Here is a 15,688-nt window from a genome sequence, read left to right as displayed (position 1 = left end):
GTCCAGGAGCTAAAAATAAACCTGGTGCCGTGGGGAGTGGGGATAAGAAAAGTGTAGCCCCCTTGTCTGGGGCCATCAGCCGGAGCTGTGCTGGAAACTACGGAAGTTCTCACTGGATCTAATCAAAGTTAGACTACCCTGGAGTACAGGTAACTTAGATTGTATTGGTCATTTTAGACTGCTCTAACTGTCAGGTCTGAACTTCTGTACAGTTTGCACTTAGATGCACCTAACTAGGGATCTAACTGTCAGGTCTGCACCTGGATGAACTAAGGTAGATCAGGTGGTTATTTTTAATGCCATCTAACCTCCCCAAAGGTCTGTATGTAACCCTTGTGAATAAATTGAGCCCTTTTGTTTGCGTGTTAAACTCCAGAAGCATTTGCTGTTCTATTATCCTAGATAGAAAACTGACTTTTGGTTCTTAATTTTTCTTTTCATTTGCTACTCATTGGTTTGTATTTTTATACACTGCACAGAGGTGCCTGTTTGAAAGGCACTATACAGCAGAAAGTACTTGTTATTCACAGCATCTAAGTCCCTGAATGTGTCATAGCTTTCTTTTCCTGATTCCCTTTTGTACCGTTGCACCAGTGGTAATTGTACTAATTGATTTAGCAAGTAGCATAGGGAAAGTATTGGAAAGATGTCTCTGTTTGAGAGAAATTGGACAATGTGTGGCAGTAAATGTGTAAAATAATGTTGTAAACATGTAAGAATGTAACTTGTTAATTCAGTACCATTGTGCTTCTCCTGTTTTTTGGGACAGGCACAATAAAAATAAAGTTCAGCTTGTTTCCAGAATTTTTCAAACATAGTTTGAGTGTCAACTTTGCAATTGTTGAGACAGCCAAAAAGAAAAACTTTACAGCTTTTTTTCTCCCTTTTATTCGGTCAGTTTGTTCTTTTTTCTACACTTTTAGGACCTTGCTATGAATTGCTTGCCTTGCTGCTTTGAAAAATCAAGAGATCTCTGTTTAATGCCTTCCACTTCCTCCCCTGCCCCAAACCTGCTAAAACTTGAAATCTTCCATCTTTCCTTTCAATAAACTGGCTTCTGCTCTGTGTCCAGATTCTTCCATTGAGTCTCTCAAATTTCTTGTCCACTTGTGCCTCTTTTTAATATTTCCTCTTGGCTTGGGCTGTTTGGTGTTTGGCTTCAGGTTAGTACTTAGGCCTGGAATTGACTTGCTTAAGACCCACTTAACCTTCAAGAAATGTCTTTTGTTGCTTCTACAGTATTCAAAAATGTTAACATATAGCAACAAAATCTTTAATTATCATTACAAACCAACCCAAACTATAATCTGGTTGATAGGTTCATCCTCATGCTCGTCCAACTGAAGGTTTGGCAGTCTGGGATTTAGGGATGCCAGCCTGTGCCCTGGGAAACCTATAGTCAGGACCTGCTGTGCTATAGATTTCTTGTGTGGCTTTGTGCAAGCCTACTGAGGCGTAGAGCAGAAAGGGGCCTTAGGTATGTTGACAAGGAACATTTGACAGCCTGATTGTGTTGGTGGACTCCACCAAGTATTAGGCAAGTCAGCTCCGTATGCGTTAAATGGACAGTTTTGGGAGGCTAGGCTCAGTAAGCTAAGCAGGGGGACACCTAAATCATTTGATAGGAAGTGCAGAAGAGGGGAGTACCTGAAATCTCACTTTTCTTCCAGATTTCTTTGCTTAGCATAGGCACCTGAAAGGTGCCTGTTCTGCCATGCTGCGCTTCACAGTGTAAAACCCCTGTCTAGACTTTGGCGCCCAAGTCACCCCTTCATACACAAGTAACTGTGGTGATGGTGGTGCCAACACTCATCTAGATGTAATAGTGTAGCTAAAGTATTTGCCCAGAAAGTGGGAGATGAGCCCAAAAGGGCTCAAACCTACCTTTTCTACCTCTGAGGGAAAAACCCGTGCCATTGGCTGTAAGAGAGGCTGTGCCGAGGGCAACCTCCTGTTTTCCTTGCAAAGGTGGACAGTAGGCTAGAGAGGGAGGGCAGGAGTCCCAAGTTCTGTTCCCTGTTCCTGGGCGGCTTACGTCTTTTTGCAATAAACCATTGTTTTCTCACCTCCTTTATTGTGAATTTTATATATGTACATTTTACCAACCCATCCTCCCCACCCCCAAACAAACGCACACAACACTCTGAAAAGACCTGGTTATAGATATTGGGAGTGCTATAGAAATTGTATTGAACTGTGTTTTAACTTGGAGTGGGTATCTGTGAAGTTGCTTTGTATTCAGAATGGCAAATAAAAATAGATTCAAATCGGTACAGTCAAAAAAGAATGATTAAATTTGTGTCAGATTTTTTGGGCTATGTGAGAGTTATTGCGTTTTGATATTATTAGCTATAAGGTCTATTTTATAATACCAGTTCTTTTCCCCAACAACAACAAAAAACCAACTCCAAACACCTATGTGGCTTATTAAAAAGTGAACAGCTTTTTTAGGGGGCTGTTGTATTGTGGCTGCTTCTAAGATTTCGGTTCTTTTGTGCATTTTTAACCCTTCTTGTACTTCTTTTTTTCTTGTTCCCCATTGCATGCTATAAAATACTTTACATTTTTGGATTGCTTCAAAATGTTAAAACCATAGAAAAGTAGATCTTGAAGGGGTTTCATGAGGGATTGCATAGACTCTTTTTCAAAGATCAGTAAAAGTTTGTATGAAGCTTTAATGTTCTTTTAGCTTAAATCAAAAATCTCACTCTTATTTACACTAAACCCTCTTTACACTTGTGGCATTTAAAAGCAACCCAAAAGTGGGTATAATTGTAAATATAATTGCATAACTTTGGTTGTCATGTAAATGTAACTACATAACTCTGGCTTTATACTGCCAGAGTTATGAAAGTAAAGGACTTGAATTCCACTTAGCTGTTTTATGTATCTTCTAAGTAAGGCTGTGAACAATCACTCCAGACCTGTGCTTTAATTTTTTTTTCATGCTGCAAAGGCTAGTCAGTAAAGCTGTTGTATTCCTGTATGTGTTTTTAAACTGATAGTTAGTCATACAACACTGAGTTGTTGAAGACATTGTGCAGATAGAAAGACATTTTATATTGGTACGTTTTTATTTCCATAAGTCCCAACAGTGTTTTTGTGCTTTGTGCCAAGTATGGGTCTGCTACATCCCTAATATCCAGTTTCCAGTTTTGAGTGCTACCTTCTCAACTTCCCTTTCTCTGAAGGTTTTTTTTTTTTACCTCATCCATCATGTCAGTAGTGATCTTACTTTGCTTAGTAATATTCAGGCTTGCCCAGAGACCAATATTGAATCCGTTGCAAGTGTTGGTGGTATGTATATCCCCAATCGTGATGTTGACAATTGCATGCAAGGTCATCTGGTCAGAACTAGGCAGGGATGTGATTGACAGCATGGTAGAAGTTGGCCTGTATATGTTGATGATGATGATTCTCATTGACCTGCACAGAACTCCGTTCTGTTGCACTTGAGAGGCCTTGCATGGCTTAGTAGAGTATGGCAGGTAAAATACTGATTAAAAAGTACTTGACACGTTTCCATTATCTCAGCACAGATCCTTACTCATTAGCAGTGATGATATGATTTTTCAGCCCACACCATCCAGACCAGCTGGAACCTTAAGAAGGTGAATTGGCAGAAATATTAAAGGCTGACCAGCAAGAAAGGAAACCAATTGGGGGATCCATCAGAAACCAACATTGATCAAGGTTGCAATACATTTACGAACTGCCTAACTGATATAGCCAGATTTTATAGAAGCCACTATATGATGCTGGAATCAGCAGTGCAAACAGCTCTGTAATATCAGCAAGCAATGCAGTAACCCTGCAACCATAAAAAGAACTACAGAACAGCTTGCCACCACATGGAAGACTATCAAAAAGGAAATATGGCTAGCTACCATATTGGACTGGATATGACTCACTTGAGTAGATAGCCTTGGTGCACCATTAACCACCTTGCAGGCAAAAGCAACAAAAAACTAACTTTGCCCTGTGTCAGCAGACTCCATTGCAAAAACACTGTGCAACAAAACCATGTACAGTAACCCAAGTAAGCAACACACAGGAACAATTAGACATCTTGACTTAAGAGCAACTTAAATCATGCACTGCCAACCTTAATTTAATGGCCCCCATCTCTGACAATGAGTTCGACACCGCTATTAAAGCTATCAAGACTGGGAAGGGTGCTGGACTAGATGAGCCATTTCCAGAACTCTCTGTCAAGCTTGGAGCCACAGTGAAAAGATGGCTTCAGAAATTTAATGCATAAATGCCTAGAAAGTAACATGCTAACAAAAATGTGGAGTAAAGCTGACATACTTGCTATTCTGAAACCCAAGAAACCACCAGAGGATCCAAAAAGCTACCGATTGTCTCTCTACTGTGTGTTGCATACAAACTCATGGAGTGCATAATCCTGAACAGAACAGAGTACATCATTGATCCCCAGCTTCCAAAAAACCAAGCTGGCTTTTGGAAACACTAACCAAGTTATATTATTTGCATCTCTATGCCATAGGCTGCAATATTCACCGTCTTTCGCAAAGGAAAGGATGCCAATCATCTGACCTAGAAAACTGATTTGAAAGGAGGCAGAAAATGGGTGCAGTCTTTATCTATCTTAGTTGCCTTTCACACAGTATGGCATCAAGGCCTCAAACATAAACTACACTCCATGGGTGCATGTACACACAATGCCATTAACATGTACATGTGATGAAATGTCTCCTTGTGTGGCTTAATGGCGTTACGTTGTGTACATTCAAGAGTTTTGGGGGTTTTAAATGACTTTGCATCATTGCAAACTAAACTGCATCCTGGGGCTGCTTGGGTGTGCTGCTAGTGGGCCAGGTGCTGCCCCAGCTCTGAGGCAGCACCCAGCCTGATCCAACTCTTCTCCAACCCCAAGTTGGCTGGGGCAGCACCTGGCTCACTGGCAGCCCACCCAGGTGGCCTGGGTGTGGGGGTGGTAGTTCTGCTGCTGTGTACTGTGACAAAAATTGAAATGGTGGGTTTCAATTAAAAACCCACCATTTCAATGTAGGGGCATGGAATACAACCTTGGGGATTAAATCCCTATCACATGTACAAGTGCTCACACATATCTGATGGCAAGCTATGCACTTTCATCATGAACATGATTTCCAGCAGATCATTCAAACTCACTACTGGCCAAGGGGAAAAAAAACAGAGTATGAACTCTGAAAAACTGAGTCCCCCAGGGATTGGTGCTAGCAGCAGTACTTTTCCATGTATAGATCTCAAACTTCCTGCGTACAGCATCTAAGCAATACATGTATGCTGATGATGTCACCATCATAGCCCAAGGAATGTGAGTTGTCACATGGAATTCATTGCTGACCATCTCCACAAGTGGTGCCTAAAATTGAGCATCAATAAATCAGTTTTGTCACTTTTTTTCCACCTGGACAATTGTGAAGCCAAGAGCATGCTGAATATCAGAGGAGGCAATGGCATCCTTCCCCCTGAGCGTATCCCAGCCTACCCGGGAGTCGCATTAGACCATTCCCTCGCCTATAAACACCGTATTCAAAGGGCCAACAGTAAAGTCTATGCATGGGTAACTGCCTTACGATGTTGAGCCAGCACAACATGAGGTGCTAACTTCAAAGTGCTCAGAACCACGGCACTTGCAATGGTATATGCCCCAAAAGAATATTGTGCTCCTGTATGGTCCAGAAGTTGCCACACTAAAAAGCTTGACACTACTTAACTGTGTGCAGAGACTTATAACTGGCTGCATAGCTCATATACACATAGATATACTTCCTGGTACTCTAAGGCATTGCACTAGTCCAGGCTTGGGACTGACTGGCTAAGCAGCAGCTCTCCAGAAAGGGATCTGGAGGTTACAGTGAATGATATGCTGAATAGGAGCCGAGAGCGTACCTTTGTTGTGAAGAAGGCTAACAGCATACTGGGCTGCACTAGTAGTAGTGTTGCCAGCAGATCCAAGGAAGTGATTATTGCTTTCTATTCAGCACTGGGGAGGCCACATCTGAAGTACTGTGTCCAGTTTTGGGCCCCCCAGTACAGAAAAGATGTGGACAAATGGGAGAGAGTCCAGTGGAGGGCAGCAAGAATGGTTAAGGCACTGGGGGACATGACTTATGAGGAAAGACTGAGGGAACTAGGCTGATTTAGTGTAGAGAAGCAAAGACAGAGGGGTTTTAATAGTAGCCTTCAACTACTTGAAGTGGGGTTTGAAAGAGGATGGAACTAGATTGTTATCAGTGGTGGCAGATGACAGAACAAGGAGCAGCAAGGGCAATTTAGGTTGGATATTAGGAAGAATTTCCTCACTAGGAGGGTGGTAAAGCAGTGGAACAGGTCACCCAGAGAGGTGGTGGAGTCTCCATCCTTGGAGATTTTTAAGACCTGGGTAGACAAAGCCTTGGCTGGGATGATGTAGTTGGGACTGATCTTGCTTTGAGCAGGGGTTGGACTAGATGTGACCTCCTGAGGTCCTTTCCAACCCTCATTTTCTATGATTAGACCAAGTGACGTAAGAAGACAGACCCTAAGCAGCATTACTGCTAATAGATGCAAGAGATGACAAAAATTTCCTGCTCCATCAACTTCTAACTGAAGACCCAAACAGATGGAGGTTTAAGAGGCTTAACAGTTGTAAAACCTGTATATATGAAGCCCACAAGCTCCTGGAAGAGATTGGGGATGCTGAACCAAACCTATGGGCATCAATGGCATGGACCATCGGTTGGCAAAGGTTAGACCTAATCCTATAGTGTTTTATACCAACATCAAACAAGTCCTCCATTGGGCGCAACCTTGACAGAGAAGCATGGGTCAAGCTGAATAGACTGAGATCATAGTAACGCTTCACACGATGAACATCTTGGACAGCTCCTCATGTGAATGTGGAATCTGACAAACAGCACAGCGTTTAATCTAAAGCTGCAATGTCTACAAATGCCCAGGTGGGGTAGATTGAATCTGTACACTGAGTGACAACCCCAGACAGTGGCTCATAGATTTGGGAGTTGATATCTGATGCCATATGAAAGAAGCAGCAGCAGCTTTGTAACATCTGTCATGTTTGTTTTCTCCTCATTCCAGACTAAGGGATGTATAAATTATATAAGACGATATATTTACATGTTTCATAGTGCTTACGGTCGGAAGGGACCTACACAGATCATCAGGTCTGACCCCCTGCCCCAGTCAGAATGTTGTTAGAGGCAAGGATTTTTATAGGCGGTACTTTTTATTGGACCAACTGCGTGGTTGGGATAGATTTAGACAAGCTTTCATGAGCCAGAGAAAACTGCATCGTGGACACAAACGCTTCACAAATCTGTCTTTCCTTTGTTGACAGCATGGCCATGTTTCACAAGTCTTGCGTCAAAACATTTACAGTGTTTGGAACTTCTTGAGGAGTGATGTTAAAGGCACATCCACAGGGCTTGTGGACGCTTTTATCTAAAGCTTGGCCGATCAGCTGTTAGATAAGTGCCAAAAGCCACACTAAAACATCCGGTCTGTACAGGCTTCAGGCAAGCTGGGTCCAACTAATGCACTGCCTCTCCTGGGCATGCTCTAGGCTTAGTGTGGGAGTACACCGAGTTTAAAGTAAAGTGGCATTTTTTTTTTTTTAAGATCTGCAAGCAATCAGTGATTGCACTGTTTCAACCTGCTTCATTCAGGGTTAAAGTTGTAACAGTTTAACAAATTTGTATTACTTACTTACAGGAGCATGCAAGTATTAGATTTGCGTTATAATGGCTGATGAGTGTTGCTGGGGGGCAGAAAGGGGGGGAAGCTGCCGCTCCATTAAAGTAGTTGGAAAAGATGTTTGACCGTGTTCTTAGGTTGCAGTACAAGGATTGTAGAAATAAATTTAGAATTACTAGGTTTGTATATATTTGAGGCTTACTACATACTACTTAGTTCAGAATTTTGCATGCATGTTATTTTTTGGCTTCACTCCTTGAAGTGGGAATGGTTTTCTGCATTAAAGTTATGACTAGAGGTATGAGTAAAACCTTTTAAGATCTTGGATAGCAGCAGACGGGCTCCTTTCTTTCACTCATTTTGTGCCTAAGACTGCTCACTTGCTATTCTCAAAGCTTCTTTATTGTCCTATCTCAGTCACAATGATGTAGAAATAATTACTTGGTTTGGTTTTGCAATTTTTTTTTTACATAGTCTTAATATACTATTTAGTAGTGAATCCAATAAAAGTCTGCTCCTCCATTAAGATGTCAAGGGTTAATGCTAGGGAGAGAACTGAATGCAACTGGAAGGGAATGTTTCTCTGTACATTAATGGGAAAGTTGATCTTTCAGGGCTTGCCTAGAGGTTGAGAATTGCTTCAGATTAAGAAAATACGTGAATTTAAAACACAGTAGTTCTTCCAGAACAGCTCAGTATGTGGACACTCAATCAGGAAAAAGTCTGTCCATGCATGGAGTTATTCAGGGATAACTATTCTTGAATAACTCCAGGGCTAGACAAACCCCAAGTGTACAGGAATTGGGATGGACAACCCAAGTCATTAATCTTTTGTTCATTTAAAAAAAAAAAAAATCTCATACATTTTTAAATACCTTTCAAACTAATTTTCTTCATAATATGTAATGAGAAAGTGTCTAAGGTAGGTTTTTTTCCCCCACATTGCTTTTTTCCTGATGTTGAAATTTGATTAACCATGTTATGTCATTAATTCAGCTATAATTCCTTTAGTAAAGCCAAGGGCCAACAGCAATTATCCAGTTACTTTAAGTGTATGTTCTCAAATAATGCAACAAATACCAACTTGGGTTCAATGGCAGTGTTAAAGTTTTTAGAAATGACCACACAGCCACAGTAGTTAATTATAAGTGTTTGATGGGAATATTGCATCTGGGCTAGCAGAGTAGATTTTAGCTATTGCATGCTAGTTGGCTTCATCTGATAGAGCATCAGAGATGGGTCCTTTGCTGGTGTTTATCCCTTCCCCCTACAGTTGTTCTATCTGCTTATCAAATCTAGCCTGACACTTCTATAATTAATTACCAATTTAATTATTTCCCCAGTTTTCTTGTTTATCCTTTGTCTATTTTTGGTGGGTTTACCACCATTCTTCCTAATATGTGTATTGTATCTCATTTACTTTGTCTGTGCTTAGCACTTTTCACCCTGAGAACATCATTTTGAAAATCTCTTCCCCTTCTCCATCTCCCATGTATTCCTGGAAGTTTGATCAATTCTATTTAAGAAGGTAAGGCAGGATGGCACCATGAGCTTTCATAGGCAACAACCTGTTTTATTAGATGCTTGGAATGAACACCACCATCTCTGCACTCAGACATACCATCACCTGCTACATCCATGCTGTACTACAGCAGTGATTCCTGTAGCTGGTCAGCCCTTTTATCACAGACACTAACCTCAAGTGTGGTCATGCTGAAATAGCCACTTTGGATTAAGCCCTGGTAATAAAAATGTAAATGTAGCTAAACTTATTTATTTTAATCCATTTTTGTAAAGCTACTAATTTTTTCTATAAATCTGAATGTACTTAAGGGAACGTTTAATTATCCAATCTAAATAATATACTATTTTTCACTTCAGTTCCTTATTAAAAATAACTGCCTGAATTGATTTGTTCCTATTTTATTCAGCCCCTGGCATTTGGCAGGTATAGCATTCACTAGCTAATCCTTGTGTACATCTAACAATTTGAATGGGTTTTGAGGAACGGTTTGTAGTTTTTTTTTTTTAACACAAGCCATCAAAACTAACAGGAAAGAGCTTTATTGATTTACATTTATTTACTTACTTATTTATTAAGAATCTCTTTCCATTAGAGCAATTCTTAAAATTTTAACCCACAATTTTCTTTCCAACTGAAATGGAAGACATCCCCATCTAATCTCTCCTGACAAAAATCAGAGGCAGAATGCAGTAGGACTTGTTAACTAACAGAACTAGGGGCATACAATAATTACACAATGACTTCAGAATTGAATATCGTTGGTTATGCCACCCTTATCCAGTATTTGTCATTTGGACTTACCACCGGCGTAGGAATGTTTCCAAGCGTCTGGGGAGGCTGCCGCGCATGAGGGCAGCGGCAACTATCGATTGTTTCTGCCATTGCGGGACTGTGGCAAACACTGTTTTTGCTTTTTTGGTTTGGTTTTGTTGTTCTCACCAGCTACACCTACTGGTGCTGGGGCTAGTTGCCTCTCACCCTGCCCTAGTTATGCTACTGGAAATTAATGGTTAGTATATGGGGTGTAGGCTGTAGCAGTGTTGGTTTAGGCAGGGGTGGGCAATTATTTTGGGCGGAGGGCCGCTAACTGAATTTTGGCAAGCCATCCAAGGCCTCATGACAGGCAGCCAGGGGGCAGATAAATATTTATTTTCTAAATTTTTTTAGAGGCCCCATTGGTTGGATAGAATGGCCTGGCAGGCTGCATTTTGCCCACCTCTGGTCTAAGGACGTAGGCAGATGAGCCTATGAACTTTTACTTCATCAACCTCCTGGATACAAAAAATGATGGACTAAAATAGACATTGGATTTATGATGCATTATAACCTGCCTGACATCTGACTCCCAGGTGCCTCTCCGATATTTACCAGCTGCATTTATTCTGCTTCGTTCTCCTGCCCCGCACCAGCCGCACTTTCACCCCCTGACTCCTCCATTATATCTTCACTGCCTCTGTCTTCCATGCACACCAGCCTCTGGCCTCATTACTATTCTTTCCATCCAGGAAGAGCACACACCAACTGTAGCCGCTTCCTCAGCCTGACAAAGGGTATTTAAACCCAAAAACTTGCTAAGGGGAACTTTTCCAACTATTTGAGTAGGTCTAATAAAGGATATCACATTTACCCAAAGAACCTCATCTGGTTAGTATACTTCATTGTCACCTGGGATTAGCAATGCTTTATAAGTTTGCAGTTGTGTTGCCGACGTGGCTGAATTCTGTGTTGTGGGTGCCTAAGGAGTGGGGTTAAAGTGGTTTGGATTAAGATGTTATGTTTGTGAAAGCCACGTTTTGTTGCTCAGGAACAACTGGAGTTAGTTAGGCTTACGTTTAGAGAAATTTGGCAGTTGGGTTGTGGTACTTGTAAACTTCTTTAATTTTCATGGATTCTAAAACTCATGGCTGTTTATATATTTATCTACCATTGAAAAGTTTACTTAACCTTCCTTTGGGATCACTTCATATTCTAGGGGGGACTTCAGGCTGTAATGTACCTGTTGGTGTACTGCGAGTCCGTATTCTGATGTTACATTGAACAAGCACATTTTTTAACTCTGAGAAAATGAAAAGAGGGAAAGGTGCTACTTTAAGTCATTGGAGAATGTCTCATTTTAGTCCTAAAGCTTGTTTTGATCACTTTTTTATATAAGCTTAATGAGGTTTGTTTGTTAAATTCAAATTATATGAAAAAATATGCTTCACAATCTTTCTGCTATCCAGCAAACACCATATGTTCCCCTAACATGCTTCTACTTAGGTTTCATTTAACTTCTCCATGTGAAATCCCCAGTTTAGATGCACTGTGTTCTGAGCATGAGACCAAAGCTTTTGACTGTTAGCATCTGTCAAGATTACCTAGGCATGTGCTTCTATACAGAGTCATAAAAGGTGGGGCACTTGCAACAGTCCCTCAAGCTGCCTTTTATTGCCGCTGCTGCTGAGATGCACATGGACTGGGTGACCAGTGTTCCAGTTCAGGCTAAGCTCCTTCAAACTTCCTGAGAATCTTCAGAACCAATTCCGATCTCCTGTGACGAGCTGCTTGTGGCAGCGCTTTGGCTCAGACCCCTCTTCAGAAACCCTCTCTGGTACAGGTGCTCATGTACACAGAGCTTGGAATCGTGTGCATCACGTGCTGTAGGGCTCTGTGAAGCTTCGGGCTCTGATTTCGTTCAGAGGAGATTCAGCCTGATTCCATGGCCGAATCTCCGCATCCAGATTGAACTGGGAGACTAATAAAAAGGTCTGAATTGATTCAAAGCTCTCTAAATTGATTTGGAGAGATTCAGAGATATGGGCAGCCCCTGCTTGCTGCCAAAGGGAGCTGGACCCGGACTCTGTGCTGGTAAGGGAGGGGTAGGGGGGGCAGGCTGGAGAATGGCGATGGGGACCATGGGGGAATCCCCACCAGGCCCCATCCCCTGCCTGCTCCCCCAGCCCTCCTGAAAGCCCCCCAAACCCCGTCTGTTCTCCGAGCAGTATGAATGGCTGTCCTGCCTGGCCCCAGTTTCCTGGCTCTTTAAAATAAATAAATAAATAATAATAATAATAAAAAAAGTAAAGCTCTACACTCATCAGCTCCTGCCATGTGGGGGGTGGGGGGAGGGGATTCCTACTGCTCCATGCTGCGTGGGAGGCTTTGCCTGGTCTCCTAGCCCTGTCAATGGCTGCCCCACCCAGCCGCAGCATCCCAGCTCTTAATACGACCCCCCACTTCCCCTGCCGAAAGCCCCCCCCCGCACTCACTGGTTGCTGTAGTGGCTGTTAGGGCATCAGGAGGCTCGTGGCAGACACCCCTTTCCCCCCACTTCCCCCCTCCCCAATTCAGCATGGGGCAGCAGGGATTGCCCCCCCTGCCTGGCAGGGGCTGGTGAGTGCGGGTTTTTTTTAAAGAGCTGGGGGGCTGGGGCCAGACAGGGCAGGTATTGATGGGTTTGGGAGAGTGGTTGAGGGATGGGGACAGTTTGATTTGGAGATTCAGTCATTTGGCAGTGGCCAAATCTTGGAATCAGATTTGGCTGAATTGATTCAGAGCAGTGATTCAAATCACCGAGTCGAATCACTGTCCCCTGAATTGGCTGAATCCGAACCCAAAGCAAATAATAGCTGCTTTGCACAGGCCTAATGTGCTGGCCTTTTAAGAAAGGACATAGTAAAGCTCATATCTCTCTGGGAGAACCTTACATTCTGAACACCTCAGTATGTCTTAGCTTATTTTTTTTGTGAGGACTCTCAAGTCACCAGATACAAGGTAACTTTTGGAAGAAACCATGAAAATCTCATCAGATGTAGAGGAAGTGAGCTCCCAAATCACTGAGCACATAGGCAAATTCTATGATTACCATGAAGACAGTACCAAAGAAAACTGTGAAATGGTATTGAATTAGTGTTCTGTAATTTAACCAACTTCTTATGCTGAGGCTGATACCAGAATCTCAGATACTGAAGTTGAGCACTGAAAGGGGTTGCTTCTAGCATTGAGCCTGAAGTGAAAGGAGGAACTGTTTGTGTCCTCCTAATGCAGGTTTCTAGATTGAGGTCCTCCAAGGCCTACCAGGGCATCAGGAAGTGAAGAAAAAGAGCAGACTGTGCTATCACAGTCCCCAGTATTGACAACTTCACCATTTGGCGTTGATCCTAGCTTGTGATAATGCTTTGACTAAACCAGGGCCATTATTTGTGCTGTGATACTATCTCTTGAGGAGTAGAAAAGGTCTGCTTCTCTTGCCCATCTCTAGGATATATGTTTTCCATCATTTACTTTCTTCTCTACAGTGCTCTGTGGTGCTGTTAAGAAACTGCAAAATCTTATGAGCACCAGCCCCCCAGCCCCAGTATGCATAGTGTTGCATATTAGTTAGTTATGTATTCATATGGAATACAGTGACAGAACAACCTATAAATAACTGCACTGGGGGATAAGACTAGAGTGACTGTTTTAGATTTGATATCCGTTGGGAAGCAACATCGGTAGCCTGGTGCAAGTCTTCAATGCAACCATTGAAATGATAAATAGGGCATTCTTCTGTGGTATGTGCTGTAATTTGGATTTCACCGCACTCGGTCTTGGGGTATTTAATAAAATTCCATGCATGTAGTAGGTAGTTACATCTACCTTATTTAGTACAAATCCTGCTCAACATTGTCCAGCTCCACCTTGATAAAAAGAAGTCAGAGGGTTTAGATGTGGGGTCCGTGACAAGAAATTTGTTAATGATGTCAGTTGTGTTCCATTTTTTTCTTTGATGTCAAAGTTTTCATCATTCAGCGTTTTTGCCATACTCCAAAATGGCCTCGAGCCTGGGCCCAGAGGGGTAATTAAATTCCTCAAAAATCAGTAATGAATATAAGCATTTTTTTTCTTGACTCTTAAAGTAGCCTGTTGCTGTCAAAGATTAGGAGGAGGGATAGAGTAGACAGCCAGGGAACAGGAGTGGATCTGCAAGTACCGGTTCTGAATGGCATTGCTTCATTCAGTCGAGTCAGGCTCATATGAGCACTCCTGTCCCAAACTGGGGCACAGTACTTAGCCACTGAATAAATGAGGGCTTCAGCCAAGCTTCAGCATCACTTCCCCAACTTGTACCAGCCAGTTGTGAGATTGGTATTACATGTGGTAGGTTTGTTGTTAGTCGTTTATGGATGATGCCTATAGGCAAGACTGTGGTCAAGGTGGACTCCTAAATATTTGAGGTTAGTCATAGGTGACTAGTTTTCCACAAAAGCTGATTCTTAGTTGGGCGATCACCTGACAGTTAGTGAGATGAAAAAAGGAATAAGCTTTTGTCAGGGTTGGGCTTCAAATACCATTCATTAAAATAGCCTTCTAATTTTGCCAAATCATTACTGAGTATGGTTTCAATAATGCTAGAATCAGAGTCCTGTGCTAGGATGGCAATATTGTCAGCATAAATAAATCTCCTTGATTTTTGTATGAGGAATAGCGTGTGTGTACCAGTTGAAGATGATGGGTTGCAGAACAGAGCCCTGTGGTAAACTGTTGTTGATGAATCGGTCTGCTTATTTTACCATCAAGGCAAACTCTGAGCTTGTGGTTTGATAAGATATTGAACAGTATTGCAGTAATCTTTTTGCACCAGATGGTCTTTATCAATATAACTGTTAGGCCCCTTATCCATACTGTGTCATAAGCCAAAGTGAGATTAATAAAGATTGCTCTGGTCTTCTGTTTTCTTTGGAATTTAAGGGAAGCTGGGTCTAGGAACAGAGCAACCTTACTGACCTATTCCTCTTGCTGGGATAAATGGTACACAGGCACTGGATGACACTAAATCATTCCAGGAGGTTCTTGCCTTGATTTACCAAATGGCAGTTGACACTCCAGTCATTTCAGTAAAATCTCACAAACAGTTGGACATCCTGCCGGCTTCTGGTTCTGCTAGGGCTCTCCTTCCCCATTAAAGGAGTACTGCACCCTGCTAAAATCCTGTGCCAGACATGAGACTTAACACCAATACTGAAACAAATCAAGAAGTGGGAGATTTTGGGGTAGCTAATCCACCCTGTAGCCACCCCTTTCAGCACTGCCCCTGCCCACCCCTTATATAGCAAATTTAATAAGGATTTTACCAAACAATATGAAGAAGAGTTATAGCAAATTATAGACTGACAGTAGGTAATCATGCAGATTAACTTCCTCCTTTTACTATAATTTCCCTTTTAGATGAAATATTCAGATCTTATTCTGTAATTACAGTTGTTAAGTTCGGGACTATATGACTTGGATTGCTCCACTTAAATTGGGCTTTTCTCATTGATCTATTTGCTTTTTACCGTGTTAGACATTCTTAATACCTTCAGCGAACTGTCCATTCACTCCTAATACTCTGCATCTTGATGAGAAACTCTCCTGGAATCAATTTCTTGTTAAAGCTGCTCAGTGTTCAGATACTCGCATTTGTCATGCATCATCCTTGTTCATGCATTTTTACAGGAA

The 15,688-nt window shown here is 42.0% G+C and overlaps 1 protein-coding gene across 5 annotated transcripts in view; it reads left to right on the top strand.

The window, feature by feature from the left end:
- TRAPPC9 (trafficking protein particle complex subunit 9) overlaps positions 1–15,688 on the top strand; it is an 826,451-nt gene that overhangs the window by 157,266 nt on the left and 653,497 nt on the right. The gene's annotated exons all lie outside the window — the stretch shown is intronic.

Source organism: Crocodylus siamensis, chromosome 3, assembly GCF_052110815.1.
Source record: "Crocodylus siamensis isolate JL-2025a chromosome 3, ASM5211081v1, whole genome shotgun sequence".
Taxonomy (NCBI): Eukaryota; Metazoa; Chordata; order Crocodylia; family Crocodylidae; genus Crocodylus; species Crocodylus siamensis.
This window is presented reverse-complemented; position numbering and strand designations above follow the sequence as displayed.